Here is a 21,394-nt window from a genome sequence, read left to right as displayed (position 1 = left end):
TCCAGCCAAGACCTATCCACCAGATTTCAAATCCATGTGCTTATCCCACCAAGCCCTATGTGTCCAGGACACCCCACAGCCTGGTCCATCACGCTCTCCCTTCCCCGTTGTCTCACATTTGCGCAACCCATCACATCAGCGTTCTCTCTGTTCTCCTCAAATCCAATCTAAAGTCTTGCTGATTNCAGCCAAGACCTATCCACCAGATTTCAAATCCATGTGCTTATCCCACCAAGCCCTATGTGTCCAGGACACCCCACAGCCTGGTCCATCACGCTCTCCCTTCCCCGTTGTCTCACATTTGCGCAACCCATCATCACATCAGCGTTCTCTCTGTTCTCCTCAAATCCAATCTACTCTAAAGTCTTGCTGATGTTACTTCCTAAAACGTTTTCTTCTTCCTGTCTCTCAACTTCCCAAGAAAGCAGACTTGCCTCAAGGGTGAAATGATGCTTCATTCCAGAGAGGAAGCCCCATGAGTCTGACGTTACCACACCGACTACAGCCTCAAAGCAAGCCCGTGGAGGTGTGGGCTGCTGGCCCACATCCTCTGGTGACTGCTGACCTGGCTGCATGGGGAGGTGGTGTCTAAGGATTGCGTGAATGCCAGGAAACTGGGAGATGGTAACTTTTGCTGCCTTCTTTCTCTTATTCTTCCTTGGTCAGGGTTTCCCTTACGTGGATTTAACCCCCTGGATTTTATAATGCACTCTGGGTCACCTTTTGAGGCTGCTCAAGAAGCCAGGTCTCATGGACAGAGCAGTTCATGTTGGGAACGTAGCAGAGGGTCAGGGTGTGTCAGCCCCTGGCCCAGATGCCGTCCATTCAGGGGAGGCCTGGTACCAGGGAACAGGTGACCAGCAGCTCTTTTCCATACTGCTGTTCCAAATGCTCTTTTCAAAATGCAGGTCTGATTACTATAAAAACTCTGCTGTAATTTCCATTGTTCTTTGACTGAAAATTCAAATACTAGTGTAGCTCACACTGATTGACACGTGCTACGTCCCAAACAATGTTTGCCAAGGCTCAGCCAGTCTGCCCAGGGGACTATTTCCTCGTCCTTGAATTTCTAATTCCCCATTTCCTCTTTTCCCCAAACGGTTCCCTTTCTACTTGCCTGGTTACCTCCTGTTCCTCTTCCTGCTCGTCATCACTTTCTCAGAGAAACTTCTGTCCCAACTTTCTTGCCCCAAGTCCAAATTATCTCCTTGTATGGTCTCATGACACAGCATAACCATCTGGGATATTATTTCCAGAGGTTAAAATTTATATTTATTGGTCACATTCTGTAGTTGTTTTCTCCACGGATACGTTTCATAACTAAGAAGCCAAATGCATCTATTCAACTCCTCTGTTTAATTCAAAATGGTTTCACTACGGCCCAGCATTGAGCTAGAATTCAGTTGGTGTTTTTGACAGAATAACTAAAATTCTCAATTTTGAGATTAAAAACTAGGCTGAGACATTTGACATTTCCTGGGGGGAAAAATATCTTAAGAGCAAATAGTCCCCTTGTTAACTGTTTATCCAAACCACCAATTAAATAAGCAAAATATATTCTATGTGATTTTGCTATATTTTTCATATGCCATGAAAGGCAATAATATCAGTTTCTACGTGGGCCAATGATTAAGCCGCTGAAATAAACCCAGTAATCACTGCTATTGGTTTAGAGCACAGGGTAAGTGATGTATAGACTGACTTCCTCTCCTTCTGAGTCCGTGTATCCTGCTAAGGATTTTAATTGAAGCTGGTAGTTGGTCAAAACACATAAACAGAGTAAGAGTGTTCTTTTCCTTTGACTTCAGACAGAAAATACCAGACTGCAGAGTGATTTTTAATGAAACTCTTGTGAAGAATTGGTTGCTGCCATTGATTTTTCCTAGCAAAATACCAATATATGAGTTGGTATAATTTGAAGCAATTGTGCTGTATTGTATTCCCCATAAGAGCTTTTTCTCTGTCTAAATAGAAATTGAGTTTCAACAAGAAAATAATCTTTGAACAAATCATATTTGGAAATATATTCAAAAGAATAAAATTGATAATATTTTGGACTTAATATAGTTCATCTTGCTTTTGAGTACTATTTTATATGCCTTTCCATATTTATAGCTATATTTTCTCCCTCCAAATTGGCATTTAACTCACTTGAAATAACAATATATTGAAAAATAAACCTTTTTTAAAAAAGTGTGTTTCCTTCAGACAACTCTAAACATTTGGAAAAATTCATGACTATCCTCTGAAACAAACACAATAAAGAATAAAATGTGTTAACTGCATTTCATATGGTTAAAGATTATGTGCTTGGAATTCATATTCAGCCATCGCTAGACTCAGAATCAGGTTCTCACTAGTTAGGAGAGGCTTTTTTTGGTATCTTTCATTCACTTTCTCACTTTTACAACCTAGACCACTGGTGCACAAATATTTAAAAATAGTACTACGGGAGATATTTTGTGTGATCCAATGTTTATCAAACTTTAAAAATATATTTTTTAATTTGTCATCTTGCAGAAAAACCTTAATTTTTGGAGTATGACATTACCACAATTAATAGTACAGGAATCGTGGGTCAGTGTGATTATCTCTATTTTACTGATTAAAATCAAGGTGACATGGGATATCTTTATCATGTTATCTATTGTTAAATCAGAAGTCCCACTTACTTTTTGTGAACATATTGTATTTACAAAAGAAAGGAAGTCAGAATTACATTTTTTATTTTGAGATATGGGTATGAAGCGTACCCACACAGGTACAGGTGCTGGTGGAGAGAACACTTTGGGTGCCTCTGTTAAAATGGGACCATTGAAATCATCACCATGGGATGGAGCCATGGTGGGACCACAGCAATCATCACCCTCAGTGACATGCATAGGAAAGCATATTAGGGTTTTTATTACATATTATCAAAATAGAGTCTTGCATTTATCTAAAGGTGTTGTAAATAATGAAAACCTAAACTATGTTTACTCAGCCATCTTTTCTATTTTTTCCAAATATAAATGTTTTTATACCATGGCAATCTAAAAGGTATAATTTTAGTATGCTCTTACTAATTGAAATGCTTTTTAGGATACGTTTTCATTAGTAGATTGTTTTCCTGACTTTTTCTTCCTTTCCCTACATGCACGGTTGCCCATGCCCTTGCTATTTTTGCTAGATTACAGGTGTGGAAATGGCCTCCAAGCTTACGTGCACTGTGACCTTTATCCTGCTAGGGGAGCAGACTTCTGCCTTCTGAGTTGGATGACATGATGGAATGGCTGCTTGCGGCTGTGCCTCTGCACTTTATCACATTGGCTGAAACATGAAGAACATGGGGTTTTGTGGAGTCAGACAGGTCCAGATTCAAGTATCAGCTTACGTACCATGTGGGAGCTGAACAAGTCAGAATGTCTAAGAAAATCAGGTTCCTACCTATAGATTTAAGTTCATGCTTCCCTCAATGGATGTCGTGATCATATGAGGGTAAAAAAACACACTTAGGATACTGTTCACTGCAGCAAAATCACTGTATAAAAGTTGACCTTGAACAACATGTCATGAATGTGCAGTCGAAATTCCATGTACAACTTTTGTTTTTGAGAGAGAGAGAGAGAGAGAGAGAGAGAGAGCAAGCTGGGGAGGGCAGAGGAAGAAGGAGAGAGAGAATCCCAAGCAAGATCCATGCCTAGTGCAGAGCTTAACATGCTATGGTGCTCAATCTCATGACCATGAGATCATGACCTGAGCTGAGATCAGGAGTCTGACACTCAACCAACTGAGCCACCCAGGTGCCCTTACATTCCTCTTCTTAATTGAACTGATAGATTAGGCTGCCTTCCATTTACCAAGTTATAGAGTAAGGCTAATACTTCCAAGGTCTTCAGGCATCCCATCCGTCAACACCGTTTGATTTGGCCTCTGATATTAATACTTGTAAATGGACGAGAGTGCTGAGAAGTCTTCCTCTGAGCCATCATATTTTGGATGATGGTCTTTAAACTTCTCAAGCTTTTCCAGTATCCTGGATACACTTAGATATCCACCTCCATTTCCCACTCTGAGCTCGTTTCCCACCAATAACCCTGCTGTCATTCTGCTCAGGCCTCACTGGCCTCCTCACATTTCATGGACTCCCTGACACCCTAATATTGCAGGGTCTTCACACTTGCTTCTCTATCAGCCCAGAATACTAACCATGCCCAACCCAGCCTTACCCAGCTCACCACCAGGGCTTCAAGCATCTGCCTCAATGGTGCCCTTCTGCTGTGTCTTCTCATAGTTCCACACTTCAAATGGCAGTGGACATCACAAACCCTTACGCTCTTGTCCTGCTGAACAGCACTCCCTCTCCTCCCTTCCTCCATGGACATACCATTGTCACAGCTACTGTACAATGCATTCCATGTATTTACTTGTTTAGTATGATGCGTTTCCTTCCAACCATAACAATATATGGGCAGAGATGTTTATTTATTTTGTTAGCTTCTGTCTCCCCCAGACCTGAGGCAATGACTGATAGCTAGCAGATGATAAATAAATACCTGCTGGATAAATGCTTTCCTTCAGTGGCACTAAAACTAATGACTTTGGCATCTAGTTAACAAGAATATCTAGTTAAAGCAGAAGGACAGATGGTGAGTGCTATTGATGGCACTGACCTGTGCATCATGTATGGGCTCCAAAGCTGTCAAGAGGATGTGAAATCCAGCTCAGTGTTTCCTGAACACAAAGTTACTCATTTGTTTGGCCGAAGTTGCCTTTTAATTGGCATCAAAAGGAGGGCAATCAGTTCTTCACGTATGAGCACAAGACGTCCGCAATTTCTTTCTGTCTCCTGTTCTTCCCTGATCTAAGAATCATCAGAAATTATTTAAATGTTAGAAATGTGCCACTATTACAGAATGTGCATTGTGCACGTCTTCTCCGCTGTCCCCCTTCCCCAGTCAGGAGTCTTTTGCTAACGCTGCTCTAATTCAGGTCTGGATTCTATTTTGCCTAGATGATTGCAATAGTTTGCTTACATCATACTATCAATAAGAAGACACATTTTAAAATATATTAACTATTTAAAATATATATTTTAATTTAAATATATATTTTAAATAGTTAATATATTTATATAGTTGTATCTATTTCCTAATGATTAAGCACCGTTATAGAATAACTGTATTTGGCCTTGTTATTTTCTTATTTTAACGGAGTTTTCCATGGCTTATTATATATAAAGTGATGAGACAACTGGCTAGTTCCTCATTAAAAATNTTATATATATATATATATATTTTTTTTTTTTGAGAGAGAGAGAGAATGGGAGAGGGGCAGAGGCAGAGAGAGAATCTTAAGCAAGTTCCACACTCAGCACAGAGCCCGATGTGGAGCTTGATCCCACGACCCTGGGATCATGACCTAAGCTGAAATCAAGAGGTGGACGCTCAACCAAGTGGGCCTCCCAGACACCCCCCTCCCATTTTTTTTTTTTTTAAGTAGACTCCATGCCAATTGTGGAGCCCAATGCAGGGCTTGAATTCACGACCCTGAATTCAACACCTGAGCTGGCATCAAGGGTTGGATGTTTAACTCACTGAACCACCCAAGTGCCCCTATAATTAAGTACTTTCCTAGGCCAAAATTCATCATACATTTTGAAAGAGAAGCTAAAATATTTGGACAAGAGTGGTTATAACACAGTACCAGGTAAGGCGTTCATAGCTTTTAAAATTGGACAGATAGGTAGATAGATAGCGATGTAGCTTCACAATCACCTGCAAAAAATTATGGACGTCAACAGAAAAGCTGTAGAAGTGACAGTAATAAGTAATAAGGAATTCAGATTTTAATAAGCATATGTAAAAATTGTTAAACATTCTTATCAGATCAATAAATGCAATTTAAAAGATTTTCCTTATGATATCAGAGAGTGAATAAGATTCCAGGGAAATGATATCAGAGAGTGAATAAGATTCCAGGGAAATGCTGAAGAAGAGGCAATGTTGGCATCTGCTGTGGCTCGGAGTGCAAGCTAGGATATGGATTCGGGATGGCTTTTCTCCTATGCTTTGCTTTGATATATGTCCTTAGTCATTTCTTTTCTGTAAATAATCTCAGACTGGTGCTAAATTTTAGTTACAGACTCCATTAAAACATTTTAAAATAAATGTTTACTAGTCAACAATCTCAGTTCCACGAGCTTTACATTGGTAACTAATTTAATCCCAGAGCATACCTAAGACCTAGATTTTATTATCACCATTTTGTTAAAAAGAAGCTGAGGCACAGAGAAGGTATTTTCCCACACTCCACATTCCGGCTCTGTGCTGACAGTGCAGAGCTTGCCTGAGATCCGGTCTCTCTCCCCCTCTCTCTCTGCCCCTTCCTTGCTCTCTCACACTCTCTCAAAATAAATAAATAAACTCGAAAAAAAGTCATTTTAAAATTTCATAAGTCACAGGTTTATTTTGAAACCTTAACTGACAACTCTTATAGACTAGAAAGTGTGGCAATGATTATTGCAAATAAAATTCATCGAAAGTCTGGATTCTTTATAATGTTTATTTACATCTTTGAAAATCTCATTTTGAACTGAAATACTTAGTAATATTTACATTATGATGATGATGATGTAAGCATTTTTTAAAATTTGACAATAGTTGACACCCAATGTCACATTAAGTTTCAGGTGGATGGCAGTGATTTGACCAGTTTATACACAATGTTATGTCCACCATGAGTGTAGCTACCCTCTGCCCCATACACCACTACCACAATATCATACACTTTATTCCTTACTATCTGCTTTTTAACCCAATGATTTACTCATTCCATAACTGGAAGCCTGTATTTCCCTCTTCTTTTAACTCATTTTGTCCAACCCCACCCTCCTTTTCTCTGGCAACCATTACTTTGTTCTCTGTATTTATAATTCTGATTCTACCTTTAGTTTGTTTATTAAGGTTTTAAATTTGACGTATGAGTGGAATCATATGGTACTTATCTTTCTCAGTCTGACTTTTTTCACTTAAGCATAATATCTTCTAAGGCTATCCATGTTGTCTCAAATGGCCCTGTCTTAATCTGCTTTATAGTTGTGTAATATTCCATTGTATGTATATGTACACACACACACACATATTCTACATCTTCTTTATCCATTCATCTATTGATGGACACTTAGATTGTGTACATGTCTTGGCTATTATAAATAATGCTGCAATAAACATAGGGGCACATATATCTTTTTGAGTTAATTTTTTCACTTACCCTGGGTAAATTCCCAATAGTGGAATTATTAGATCATATGGTATTTTTATTTTTAATTTTTGGGGAAACTCCATCCTGTTTTTCGCAGTGGCTGCAACAGTTTACATTCCCACTAACAGTGCATGAGGGTTCCTTTTTCTCCACATTCTCACCAATGCCTGTTGTTTCTTATCTTCTTGATTTTAGCCATTCTGACAGGTGTGAGACGGTTATGATTTCCACTTGCCTTGGTGATTAGTGATATTGAGCTCTANATTATATATTAAGTATTAAATTAAAAATTAATGATTTAGTTAATAATTAATATAAATAATTATTTATAAATTAATACAATAAATCATAGAAATGATTAATAAAATAGTAATAAAACTAAAGAAATAAGACTGGTTAATAAAATAAATTAATTCAAATTAATAAAAATAAAAGTAAAGAGATCACAGGATTAAAATTTTCATTTATCAGTGAAATTGAAACTGTAGCAATGCACATTAATATAACAATCATTTTGCTTGATTTTGTTTTATTTTTAATTTATACCAGGACTTCGTATCTAAAAGTAAATGAGCAGGGTTTATAACACAGTAAAGTGCCCTGTAATTACCACTTGCAGTTCACATAAAAAGTATGGGCGAATATTAAAATGTAAGTGTTTTGCTTTTTACATGTCTGTCTCTATCCACTAACCTCTCAGAAGAACGAAATGACTTCCAGTTTTATGCTAAGTGTTATGTGAATTCAGGTTGAGAGTAGTGATGGGTGAGAGTTAATGTGCCCACTTGGGGCTCTTTCTCCTGGTTTCTCCCACGGGCTGTGTCTGGCGCTCTATTTGGTCTCATTGCAACTTGTGATCGCTTTTTGAGGCACAATGTCTCAATTCCCAGTTTTCTCCTTCCTCAGTTTGTGAAGTCTCACTTCGCCGTGATTCCAAGCAAACCAGAAAAGTTAATCAAGATCTCCACGTTCAAGTATTAAATAGAAAAACTGGGAATCCCCTCCTAGAGCCCGTGGCTGGATACTAGTCTTCAGTCTTTGACCTAATGGTGACCTGTCCGAAGGGCCAAGTGATCATAGGACTAAGGATGTACCCTGATGACAGAAAAATAATTTTAGCATCACTATGATTTTCTTTGTTCCTTTAAAAAAATTAATGTTTATTTATTTTTGAGAGAGACACACAGACACAGAGTGTGAGTGGGGGAGGGGCAGAGAGAGAGAGAGGGAGACAGAATCCGAAGCAGGCTCCAGGCTCTGAGCTGTTAGCACAGAGCTTGACATGGGGCTCAAACTCATAAACTGTGAGATCATGACCGGAGCCAAAGTCAGGCGCTCAACCGACTGAGCCACCCAGGGTCCCCAGTGTCACTACGATTTTCTATAATCTGAAGATTTTCTGCACTAAAGTCTTTTATTGTAAGTCATAAAGGCAGATGATCCAAAAAATATTATAAGGTCCTGGTTCTGTATCAGCATTTACACTGCCACAGAGGTGTCATTTCATCACAAGAAGGTGCTCGGTTTTATACATCTCGACTGTAACTTCCAGTGCTTTGCTATACGGAATGGCAGAATCACAGAAGTCACAATGGAAGCTTATCGCTGAAACAATGTTAGCAATTTTCAAAGTATCCAACTTTAAAATATTAAAGATATTTTAAATAACACGTCCTCTATCTATTATAAATTTTAGCAATGATGTTAATAATATTAGTCTCTGCCAGTTATTAAATATTTACTAGTGGTTAGCTTAGCATCCCTGTATCATTCCAAGTACGATTACTGTCCAGGAAAACTATTGTTCCTATATTTAGGACTAAAAAAAGTCCTAAGCAAAGTAACATTTAGAAACATTCAGACTAAGTGATATAGGAAACATGAACCTGATAACCTGCACTTTGAATCTGCCTTCAAAGCCTACGCCGTCACAATGCCCTCTGGACGCCTTGGCCAGCTTTTCTACCTCCTCCAATTACAAGTCCAATTTGGAAGTTATAGAACAATTGATCAAAGACAGCGCATGACACACTGTTACTCGACTCTTCTTTTTGCTTTGTCTCTGGCTTTTCTTTAGGGCCGTGCTGGCTGCTTTACAGCTCGGAGACTTGACTAGTGGGGCAGTTCATAATACTTTGCCAGGCTCTGAGCGCTTCTCTCAGAAACAATTCAGGCCACAGAGCAAGTAATGAAATGGGAACAAAAAAAATATTTCATATCGTGGGTCTTTTCCTTTCCTATACATCTGGAAGTGATGCTTTCCCCTAGTTATGAAAGTGGTCACTTTAACTTAATTTCAAAATGTTTTTATTTATTTTTTTCTTTTGAAAGCCACTCCTAATATTTCCAGGTTCTTGAGGGAATGATAGGAGATACACGCTGTAATCTTTTCTTTCTTTGAGAACAGCACTTTTGGGGAGGGAGGAGTATTTTTCACTGACACTCTTACAAATTATGATTGTTTCTTTTTATGTTGGTACTCAAAAGAAACCCTGGGAATGATAGCTTTACAGATTTAGAAAGGAATGCATAAAGCCCGCAAGAGAAGAATCCCATGGGTGCTGTTAGCTCACTTTAATGATGACATTTGACGGCAGTTTTGGTTTAGGATGAGGTTCCCTTGGCAACTGTTTTATTGGAAAACTGAAAATAGTGAGAAAGCCCTGAAATATGCATTTTTTATTTTAATAGCATTGGTGATTTTTTGGCTCCTTTTTAATGCATATAATCATTGAAGGGGATTGATCATTAATCTAACATTCATTTGTGCAAAACATAGGTAATATTTTTCAAGAACGAAGAGATCAGGAAGTGATTTGCTTCCATAAATTTATTCTAACGTATATGCTTCCTCTGTAGGATTTGAGATGCTGTGATAAAAATGGCGAAATGTCATAAAGCCCTCACTTCTGCGTGTGACAGTATAGGTGTCCTTTTTCATTGACTGGATGTGTGGGGGAAATAATAACTCCAAAGTGCACGCGTGCACCTGATCTTGTCTTTGAACCCTGCACCATTGTGATGAATTAGTTTTCGTGTTAAAAAGCAAATAGTGAAAATGATTAATGAATATGGAAATGACTGTTGCACCATAAAATTTAAGTCAAAGTTTTTTTTAATGTCTGTTTGTTTATTTTGAGAGAGAGAGAGAGAGAAAGAGAGAGAGAGAGAATCCTAAGCAGACTCTGTGCTATCAACACAGAGCTCAATGTGGGTCTTGATCTTATGAATCTTGAGATCATGTCTGGAGCCGAAATCAAGAATAGGGGTCCCACCGACTGAGCCACCCAGGCTCCCCTAAGTCAAAGTATTAATGCTATTATTAAGTTTATATTTGATGAGACTGTGAACCACAGTATAGTAGGATATTTCCAAATGATAGTCTATTTAAATTACTTGCTGGTTTTATCTTCAGTCTGGAAGTAAAACATGCTTACTGGTACCCAAGGAAGACTCCTTTCATGGCAGGGGGGAGACTCCTTTGTTCTTGTCTACACTCTTAGATCTAGCGGTTCAGTTACATCCTTACTAAGATTCAGTTGTATTTGCTCAAAACCTGATTGTGTCAGCTGACTTTGTTATTGTTATTATTAAATTCAATTAAATACTTGATAAGCTTATTAACTTTGAATTCAAGAAGAGATCCTCGTGTCCATAAAAATTAAGTAGAATGTACTGGAAGATCAGTTATTGTGAATCTATCAAAAAATAGTTCTCAAGTTAGTGCTCCTAAGGACACAACTTTGGTAACATTTTTGGTGAAAACATAGGATGATGCTACAGCTGGAAACTCCTGCAGTGACCAGTGCCGGGATAGGAAAGCTAGAACCGTAACTGACGGAATGCCACGGGCTTGGTTTGTACAATCCTGAGAGTCAGAAACACCATGGGGACCAGTCTTACAGAGGCACCACAATATTTTGAGATTTACCTTCAGGACCTTGACTAGATTTCCACAGTAAATATCAGAGAAAAATCCCCTTGGGCTTCCAGAGAGAGGAGGGAAAAGGAACCATTTTGAAATACACCAGAGCACTCTGTTCTTAATGAAGCCTTCACGCAGAGGAAGGGAGTTACCCAGAGCCCAGTCTGCTGGGCTATCATCAGAGCCTAACTGACTGGGGAAAGAAAAGAAAAATACCTGATTCCAGCTTACTCTAGCCATCCTGTCCCACATGAGGCAGGATGAAAGACTGAGAAACACTTATGATGTTCACAATCCAGACACACCCACTCACTCAAAGAAGGAGACCCAATCACAGGACTATAGAACACGTCGCCTCTCTCCACACCTCACCACCACATCACTAAAGGGCTATTTACATCAGTACCTTTTACCCAATGTATCATATCCAGCTATCAATAAAAATTACAAGGCACACCAAAAGGCAAAACAAACTTTGAAGAGACAGAGCAAGCCTCAAAACAAGATATGGCAGGGCTGACGAAATGATCAGACTGGGAATTTAAGACAACGATGAATAAAAGGCAGATGACTCTACTGGATATAGTAGACAGCGGGCAAGAGCAGATGGGCGACCTGCCCAGAACACTGGATATTCTAATGAACCCAAAGGAAGTTCTAGAGATCGAAAACCTTGTAACAGAAATGAAGGGTGTCTTTGAAGGGCTGGCTGAGGAAAGAATCTCTGAGCTTGAGGATGTCTCAGTAGAATCCTTAAAAACTGGAGTGCAAGGAGTACAGAGACTGGATAAAACAGAAGAGAGGATTCAAGAGCTGTGGGACAACAAAAGGCATAATATACACGTAATGGGGATTCTGGAAAGAGGGAAAAGAGAAGGAAGCAAAGAAATATTTGAAGCAATAATGACTGAGAATTTCCCCCCAATTAATATCAGGCCCCAAACCAAGATCCATAAAGCTCAGAGAATACAAATTACAATTAAGGCAGAATGAAAGAGAGACTGAGACAGAGAGAGGGAGGGAGGGAGGAAAGAAGGAAGAAGGAAGGAAAAAAAGAAACTACACCTAAGTATGTACATTTCAAATACAGAAAGCCATAGTTAAAGAAAAAAAATCCCAAAAGGAACCAGAAGGGGAAAACACCTTACATATAAAGGGACAAAGATAAGAAACCAAGAAGCAAGAAGAGTGTGGAGTGTAACACATGAAACCTTCAAAAAAGATTTTTTTGTCAAAAATAGCCTAAATTCTGTACCTTGCAAAAGTATCCTTCAGAATTTTAGGAGAAATTAAGACTTTATCAGACAAACAAAACTGATGGAATTTTTTGCCAGTAGGCATGGCTTGCTATAATTGTTTTTAAAAAGGTTCTTTTGAGAGAACAAAATTAATATGGGTGGTGAGAAACTTGGATCTACATAAAGCAACAAAATTGAAGAAGAAATAAATGAAGGTAAAATAAAACTTTTATTTTCTTAATTTTACTTAATCTAAAATATTACTGTTTGGTCAAAATAATCATAATGCATTTGATTATATATGTTATATACAGTCTTTGAAAACTATATAAGATAAGGCATGCAGAATCTGTTGCTCTTGATTTCTGATTTACTTAAAAAAATTTTAACTTTATGTATTTTCAGAGAGAGAAAGGAGGACAGTGAATCCAAAGCAGGTTCCATGCTGTCAGCCTAGAGCCTAATGCAGGGCTTAATCTCAAGATCATGAGATCATGACCTGAGCCAAAATCAAGAGTGGGATGCTTACCTGACTGAGCCACCCTGATGTCCCTGATTTATTTTATTTTGTAAAGAACTCTAGTGAGACATAATTAATATACAAAAACTAAATATATTTAAGGTGTATGATCTACTAAGTTTTGATATATGCACACACGCACACACCAAAGCATGAGCATATTAGCAAATGGAAATATTTATCATCCATCAATGTTCCCTCAGGCCTCTGTCTCTCTTTCTTGTCTCTCTGTAATGGAGCATCCTTTTTTCAGGATGTGCTCATGGTGTATGTGACAATAATTCAGTCATTTCCATTCTAAGTAGTATCCTGCAATATCAGAGCACTGCAGTCTGTTTACAACCTTGCAGGGCCTGTTGAGATTGCTTCCAGGTTTGGTTATTCTAAACATAGCCACACGGACCTTAATGTATCGGTCTTTGTACGACATGTGCTTTCACTATTCTTGGATGCATAGGGCTGGAATGGTTGCATCATGTAGGTGTCGTTCAACTTTTTAAGAAATTGACAAGCTGTTTCCCAAAGAGATCAATGTATCGTACATTTTCACTAGCAGTGTGTGAATTTTGGTCCCTCCATACCCTTACCAACATTTAGTAAGGTCTTTTCAATTTTAGCTATTGTAATGCAGATTTATGGGTAGCTCATTATTGTTTTAATTTTCATTGCCTTGGTCATTAATGATGTTGAGACATATTTTCATGTGTTTATTTGTATTCCTTATAGATGTGATAAAATCTGCTCAAATTTCTTAACTGTGTTTTTACTGGATTGTTTACTTTTTTCTTACTGAATTTTATACACTATAGATGGAAGTAGTTCATCATGTATATGGTCTGTGAATATTTCTTTCAATCTCAGTGAGGTGTTTTCATTCTCTCAACAGTATCTTTTGAAAAGCACAAATTTTTAGTTTTGATGAAGTCCCCTTTACTATATCATTTCCATTAAATTCAGGCTTCTCGTGTTTTACCTAAAATTTAATTGCCTAACCCAAGATTCTAGGTTTTCTTTTTAAAATATTATTTCATTTTTGTATTTAGTATTATGATCCTCCTTGAGTCAATTTCTGTAGGCATGATATATAGATCAAGGTTCATTTTTATGCATACAGAGATCCAGTTTTTCAGAAACATCTGTGACTTGAAGACAATGAACCTGCCATTGTCTTCGAAGAGGCATTTGGGTGCACACACGGTGGTGGGCACAGCGTGACATATCTGTGTATCCCATAAGAGCCCGATAGGAAGCATCCACCATGAAAAAGGTCTGAAATCACTGCCCAGTGGGTGTCGGCCGCCTCAAGCATCACACACTCTTGGACTTCCTCGACTCCCTCCTGGACACAGAGTCACACTGGCAGTGATGGGGCCTATCTATGGCCCCAGCAACCTGTGCTCCCACCTGCAACCACTGAGTTAGCCACTACCGCTGGTGACTGTCCAAGCTGGCAGTGATTCAACCCACTGCTCATCCCATTGTGTAACACTGTTCCGCAGAGAAACTAAAACCGCCTCCTGATGGCAGGTCAACAGCACCAGGCCCCTTTCACCCTGGAAGGAACAATTACTTAGATTTGGCACACATTCTAGATATGATCTTGAATTTCCTGCCTCTAGAGCCTTGTCTGAGGAATTACAGAAAGTTTGATCTGCTGATGTAGAACTTGTACATTGCCTTTGACCAAAACATCCCCATTACAGCACTGAAGGGGCACTTTTTCTTTCAGAAATACACCACCTAGAAGTTAAAAAAAAACAGGGAATCGGGGTGGGAGAGAGCCTTTTAAAGCTGCAATTGAGGCATCAGCTTGGAAACAACTACCTGCAGTGAAGGATGTCCCGATCAGGAGGTGGTAAATCACTGACCTATGTAAGGATGCCTATCAATTATTCCTAGAGAGCAGTTGGCAATCAACATGGCACCCTTGCCAGTTGAGAAATGGTCATGGACCTGGTCTGCTAAGACTTTCCAAAGCCTTTTCCTGGTCTTCATGGAAGTGGTTACTTCAAGGAAGTGCTTCTCAGATTCAGTCTCTTGTGGATAAACCAACAGTGAGATGTTGCCCCAAGTTATATATCCCTTTCTTAAATAGGGGGTGAGAAGGTGTCAGGAACTGGCACCAAATCTTTTGTTCATTAACTACAGGACTAAATATTCAGTCAGTTGTTTTGTATTAGGAACAAATGGGTTTCAGTGGGTTTACTGCACCATTTATCATGATTTTATTTTTGACCACTGTTTGAAGACGTTTGATAAAAATAACCTAGCAAGAATTATGTCTCTTATTGATTTTTAAATGCCCTTCGATTTCGGAAAGATTCAGACTATGGGCCAAGTAATGTCAATACTACTTATATTTTCAGTTAATAATGCTTTTGAAATTAAGCTTTCACTACCATGATGAACCAGTGAAAACAGGTCTGTTCTCTTGCCTAAAGAAACAGAGATATTCTGTAGATTAAATTTATTTTAAAGCATGTTACATAATGGTTTCAGATTTGTAAGGTGAAGATTTAAAACATTTTGGAAAAGTTGGACTCATTCCCTCCAAGATACATAAGAGAAAGAAATAACCCCTTTCAAACTAAAACCATCAATTTATTCATGTAAAGCCAGAATTGCAACAAAAAATGTTGCAATGTTTGTGGGCATGAACAAAATTGCCAAAGATAAAAAACAAACCTATCAGATATACATAATTCAAGATTCAACTGCTGTTAAGAATTAATTGGACCCAGTTAATTCCCGTCTTCACATACATCATGTTATCCTTTCCACATATTTCCCGTGGCCCGTGAGCCAGAAGCCCCATGGCTAGAACAGTCCAAAGGAGTGCTGTTATGCTAGTCTAGACCATGATACCTTGCTGCTGACACCTTCAAAATGTGTCCAGGCTTCGGACGTCTGGGTGGTTCAGTCAGCTAAGGCCCGACTTCAGCTCAGGTCATGATCTTGCAGTTTGTGAGTTGGAGCCCCGCGTCGGGCTCTGTGCTGACAGCTCAGAGCCTGGAGCCTGCTTTGGATTCTGTCTCCCTCTCTCTCTGTCCCTCCCACACTCATTCTCCTCAAAAACAAACATTAAAAAAATTTTTTTAGGCCTAACCTCTGTCTATCCAGCTGTATGGGTAGAATTTGGGGGGTGGTCAAGTGTGTGCCCAGAAGCTGATGAGGCTCACACAACACCTGAGCAGACTCCTCGGCTGGCCATCCCCTGAACCTTGTGGCCATCCCCATGGAGATGGGCAGTCTTTCCATTTTTGAAAGAGAAATAACCATGCTCCTCAAAATATGATGTCAATCTTACCACCTGCTCGTTTCATCTTCCAAAGGACAAAGTCCTGCATTAATTAGCAACAGAGACTACCAGGAAGCTATGTTCTTATCAGAAATACAATCAACTGTTAACTCTATGGATTCCATTTTATAATAAAACGCTCAAATTAGAATAATGCCTTTATTTTTGTATTGCACAGTCCGAAACGTCTTATGTTATGGAGAATTTCACAACTCCAGTTACCCTACAAATATACCGTCTTCTTTCACAGTACTTACCATTCAAAATAACTGAGGCTTCCGTAGCAAGAGAGAGTGGACCAGAAAAAAATAGCATATATTCCATTCCAGAGTTAAATATTTATCCCATGCTTCCCTATAGTCCCATATTTAGTCAACTTTCTTGTGGGCTACAGCTAATGGAAGTTGATTGCCCATCAAGTCACTTTCCCCCAATGGTGGGCAACCCAAACAAGCTTCAACAAAACACTGAAGCTTTTAACCAAAACTTCAACTGACCTGGGTGGGCCATGTTCTTATTAACTGCAACTGTGGTTTTAAAGCATTAGGATCTTAATTTAAAATAACTAGTCAGGAAATGATATAGGTTAAAAAAGGCACAACTGAACTTCAAGGTATACACAAAAACGTGTGACACCTTTTAGCTCCAGATGGGGGTTCCTTACGTGGCCCTCTCCTGTTGATACAGAATGAGGATGAAATGATGGTTTTAATTTGCATTCTTTAATTTGCTGCTGGCACCTTGTCTCCCACCATGATATTAGCTCATCACTCCCTGCAGTATTTCATAATAAATTCGTAGTTCATGTGCACATTGATCAAATGTGAGCATTTTTCCAGGAGAAGAATGTAAAAGTTAGCAGTGCGCCTGGCATTCTGAGACCAAAAGACTGCCATGCAAATTATGTGACCCATGATATTAAACAAATGCAGATACAATATAAGCGCTTTGCTTTGCTCTTCTCAAGTGATTATTAATACGAAAAGCATCAGAATTAGCATTTTATTGCCACCAACAGGCGAGATAAGCTTTGTCATTGGTAAAATTATGCCTTACCAGTCACATTTCTAAAGAGCTCGATTATTTTTAAAACTAATTTACCACAAAAGGTTTATGACCATAATTAGCCTTTTATATTTAAAAAATATATTTGACTCCTCATCTTTTCCCCTTACTAGCTGTTTGGTTCTGGAGAGCCTGCTAGCCTTTTGAAATCCATTTCTTTGCCTGTGAAACAATGGGAACAATTTCTTCCCTCCGTGAGATTGTGTGTTTAAAGTTTCCTGGGGCCCAGACGCTGTTAGTCACCCAGTATCACAGAACAACAAGAGATGTTTAGCTTTTCCCCACAAGGCTTCAAATCCAAGTAAGTAATATATCTGTTAGGGCTTGTGACGGGACACCTGAGAGGCTCAGCCCCTTAAGCGTCCCACTCTTGGGTTTCAGCTCAGGTCATGATCTCACGGATTCTTGAGATCAAGACCTGCATTGGGCTCTGTGCTGATAACGTGGAGCCTGCTTGGGATTCTCTCCCTTGCCCTCTCTCTCTGCCCTTCCCCAACTCACGCTGTCTCTGTCTCTCTCACAGTAAATAAGTAAATTAAAAAAAAAAAAAAAAACTTTAGATAAGGCTCGTGACAATGCAGAAAATGCCAGTTAATAGATATACCCGCATGGAGACACTCAGTGAGTAGCTGTCTGTAGAGCAGCCACTAGTGCTAGTGGTACATCCACTACATCCACAGACAGAACAAAGGCCACCGTCCTGGTGGCTCCTACGTTCCAGCACAGAAAAGATCCTCAGTAATTGATACCAATAATATACACAAAGTTACATATGGTGGCTAGAATGGGATGAAGGCGGTGTGGGAAGTAAAAGCAGACCAGGCACAGAAACACAGGGGTCCAGACAGTCACAGCATTGAATACGAGTCAGGGATCGTCTCACCAAGAAGCAACGTTTGAACAAAATCCTAAAAGGGGCTGGGGAGTGCTCTCGGGAAGCTGGCAGCAGGGGGGGGGGTCACCTGGAACAGTGGTGTCAGCCAGATTCTTCCTGATGAGCCCCAGAGCCTCTTGAGGCTAATGCAGCAGGAGCACAAGTAGATGCAGGGAGGTGCCAGGGGCCCAGGTTATCTGGGGTCCAGCAGGGAGGCCAAGTGAGTGGTTCTCTGCTTTTTTCGTGGTCACAGGGATTTGCGGCGGGAGTGGGAGGGTCCACCTTTGGTTTGGGACCTGCGCCTTGGGTACTGAGAATAGACAACGGAGGGGGATGGGGAAGACCATGTATCTGTTAACTATTTGAATCATCCAGATGGTGTTTAGTTATACTCCACTTACTTCCTAGATGAATTCGAGGAAGTTAGGAAGTTATCCTTGAAGCTCAGTCTTCTGTATATTATGGTCTCTAAAGAGGATGTCCAAGTGATTTTTTCCTTAAATAATGATGTTTTAAATGTATGTTAATAAAAAACACTAATTAAAGTGGTTAGTAATATGGAATTATTGGGGAAAGAGGAGAAATCATAAAGAGATAAAGAGGTTTAGATGAATGAGAAATTATTAGTTATTTTAATTTTTATTTATTTTTGAAAGATAAAGAGACAGAGTGTGAGCAAGGGAGGGGCAGAGAGAGAGGAAGACACAGAATCTGAAGCAGGCTCCAGGCTCTGGGCCGTCAGTACAGAGCCAGATGCCAGACTTGAACCCATGCGCTGTGAGATCATAACCTGAGCCAAAGTTGGACGCTTAACCAACTCAACCACCCATGCGCCCCAAATGAAAAAAATTATTTTAAACATTAACTTTATATATAATGTCAATAAATAAAAACTTACTTGTGTGCTTTAGGCATTGACTTAGATAAAAGTTTCAAAGATACTTCTCCATCCCTTTTTAAAAAAAGTAATTGGGGGCACCTGGGTGGCTCAGTTGGTTAAGAATCTGACTTCAGCTCAGGTCAAGATCTCATGGTTGGTGAGTTTGAGCCCCACATTGGGCTCTCTGCTGTCAGCTCAGAGCCTGTTTTGGTTCTTCTGTACCCCCACCCCCATCCCAGCTGGACCACTCCCAGACTCGTGCTTGTGTGTGCTCTCTCTCTCTCTCAAAAATAAACATTTAAAAAAGTAATCCAAAATAAAATACATTGGATAAACAAAAATGCATAGATAGATAGATAGATTTAGTGAAGTTTATCCAAACTTATTTTCTAAACATTTTGAAAATCATTTAGATTCAAACACCAAGTGCCCAGAACTGAATCTCATGATCAAAATGTTACTTGACCTCAAGGCCAACTCTACCGTTCATGAGACCCATTACCCAATTCTAATTTATTCCAAAGCTTATGGTTTCAATTTCCGCATGGCCTCTCAAAGAGGTCCTGCATTCCAGGTCACTTGAAAAATAATCAGATTTTCATTTAAGTAAGTGTAAGTATTTTGTAAATGAAAGGGAAGATATTAACTGCTGTTTGGCTGTTTTTCTGAACACAGTGAGCAAACTGTTTGTTTTAAAGGCTGATTCATGTGTCCGTTTTGGAAGAAACAGAATCTTGGGACAGGGACAATGTTAGGCATTTTCCTGAATTCTCCCAGTTTCCGAATATCCCCACAATAATCCTTCATCACAGAAGTAAAGCCATGTAGGGTTTTTGTTTGTTTATGTGTTTGCTTTTTGTAGCTTTAAAAGCATTAAGTAAAGAGAACTTTAAGATTTGGAAAGGGCTCACAACAGTTTTAGTAAATGAATTAATTAACAGTTACTTGTGAATTTGTGAGCTCACTGCTGGTTAAAAAGCGCATGCCAATCACTATGAAGAAAGCCCACAGCCTGCTATGAGGTGAGAGGCTCTATTCCTGGAGGAAAGGAATTGGTTTCAGAGCTTCTAAGATAACACTTCACAAGTGACACCCTTTCTTGCATTTGCTTAATTCGTGGTAAATGACTCTGCACCTTCTTTTCTCTTAATTCATGTAAGATGATGCCTTTTTTTTTTTCATAGTGACATCTATTATATTCCTTCCTTAGTTCAAACATCCTTCTTAATAGGTTTCCCCTCAGAAGGACTCTGCTTTTCCATTTAACTTAGGACGGGAGAAAAGATTAGGGAGAGAAAGGGGCAAGCGGGAAGGGAAGAGCTGACAGATAAGTCCAGTGTAAAATGTAAACGTCATGTTTCACATCCTATCATTTCTTGACTATTACTGTTTTACTGTCAAGGCCTCCGGAAATCATCATAAGCTGATCTCCGTATACTTCGCATGATCAGGAGGAAGTGAGGTTTGGAGTCTATGGAAGGCGCCTGGGAGGGTGTGGTATTTGTGCGTGGCTGTGTTTGAGATAGGTCAGCAATCACTTGAAGCTTTTAGTGTGTTCTCCTAATCTGGCCGTCTTGTTTCCAGACTTACCTACAACTTCGAGCTATGTCGCTGTGCCGCGTCTATCAAAGGCGCAGGATTTCCACAAAGTGGTCTGAAAGCGGAAGCGCGTTGATCGGGAAATGTCTACAGACTCGCACGTTCAGGGATTTCTGTAGGATCGCCGCTTCATACTCAAAGCCCACTTTGTTTCCGAGGCCTGCAGTCAGCGTCTTTAACGGATCCTGACTCAGAGAAGCCTAAGGAGACCGTAAGGAAAACAGAATAGTGACCTAAGTAGAAGCAAGTTATTGTCTTAGCAAGTTTCAATGTTGATCATAATTTAAGCTTGGAAAGAATTTATACGAGTGACTTTCTGGTAACAACTACATAAGTCAAGTCTATTTAACAAAATACTGGGGAAATTAATAAGCATCAGTGTAGAGGGAACCCTTCATATGTCTCATAATTCTTCATAACATAATAAAATTAGTAGTGTTTAAAATATTCTGTAAAAACAATTACATTATGCTAAGAAAAAATTGACAAACAATTTACTTTTTTCAAAGCTGTCAAAATAGACTGTGTGACTTTTTGGTCATTTTAAATTAGAATAAAATATTAGAAATATCTACTATGAGATGGAATACTCTGATAGCACAGATCCTTAGATATTGTCTCCTTCCCTTTTTCATTGTGATGAAAAAAGACATATGTGTATATATATAATATTCTAGATGTTTCATAAAATATACTTTTTTCTTCATATAATTACTATTTATATTTTTTCATATAATTTCTATGAGGTATTTA

Source organism: Crocuta crocuta, unplaced genomic scaffold (genome assembly GCF_008692635.1).
Source record: "Crocuta crocuta isolate KB4526 unplaced genomic scaffold, BGI_CrCroc_1.0 scaffold101, whole genome shotgun sequence".
NCBI classification, from domain to species: domain Eukaryota; kingdom Metazoa; phylum Chordata; class Mammalia; order Carnivora; family Hyaenidae; genus Crocuta; species Crocuta crocuta.
The sequence above is the reverse complement of the archived record's forward strand: the minus strand, read 5'-3'. Positions refer to the sequence as shown.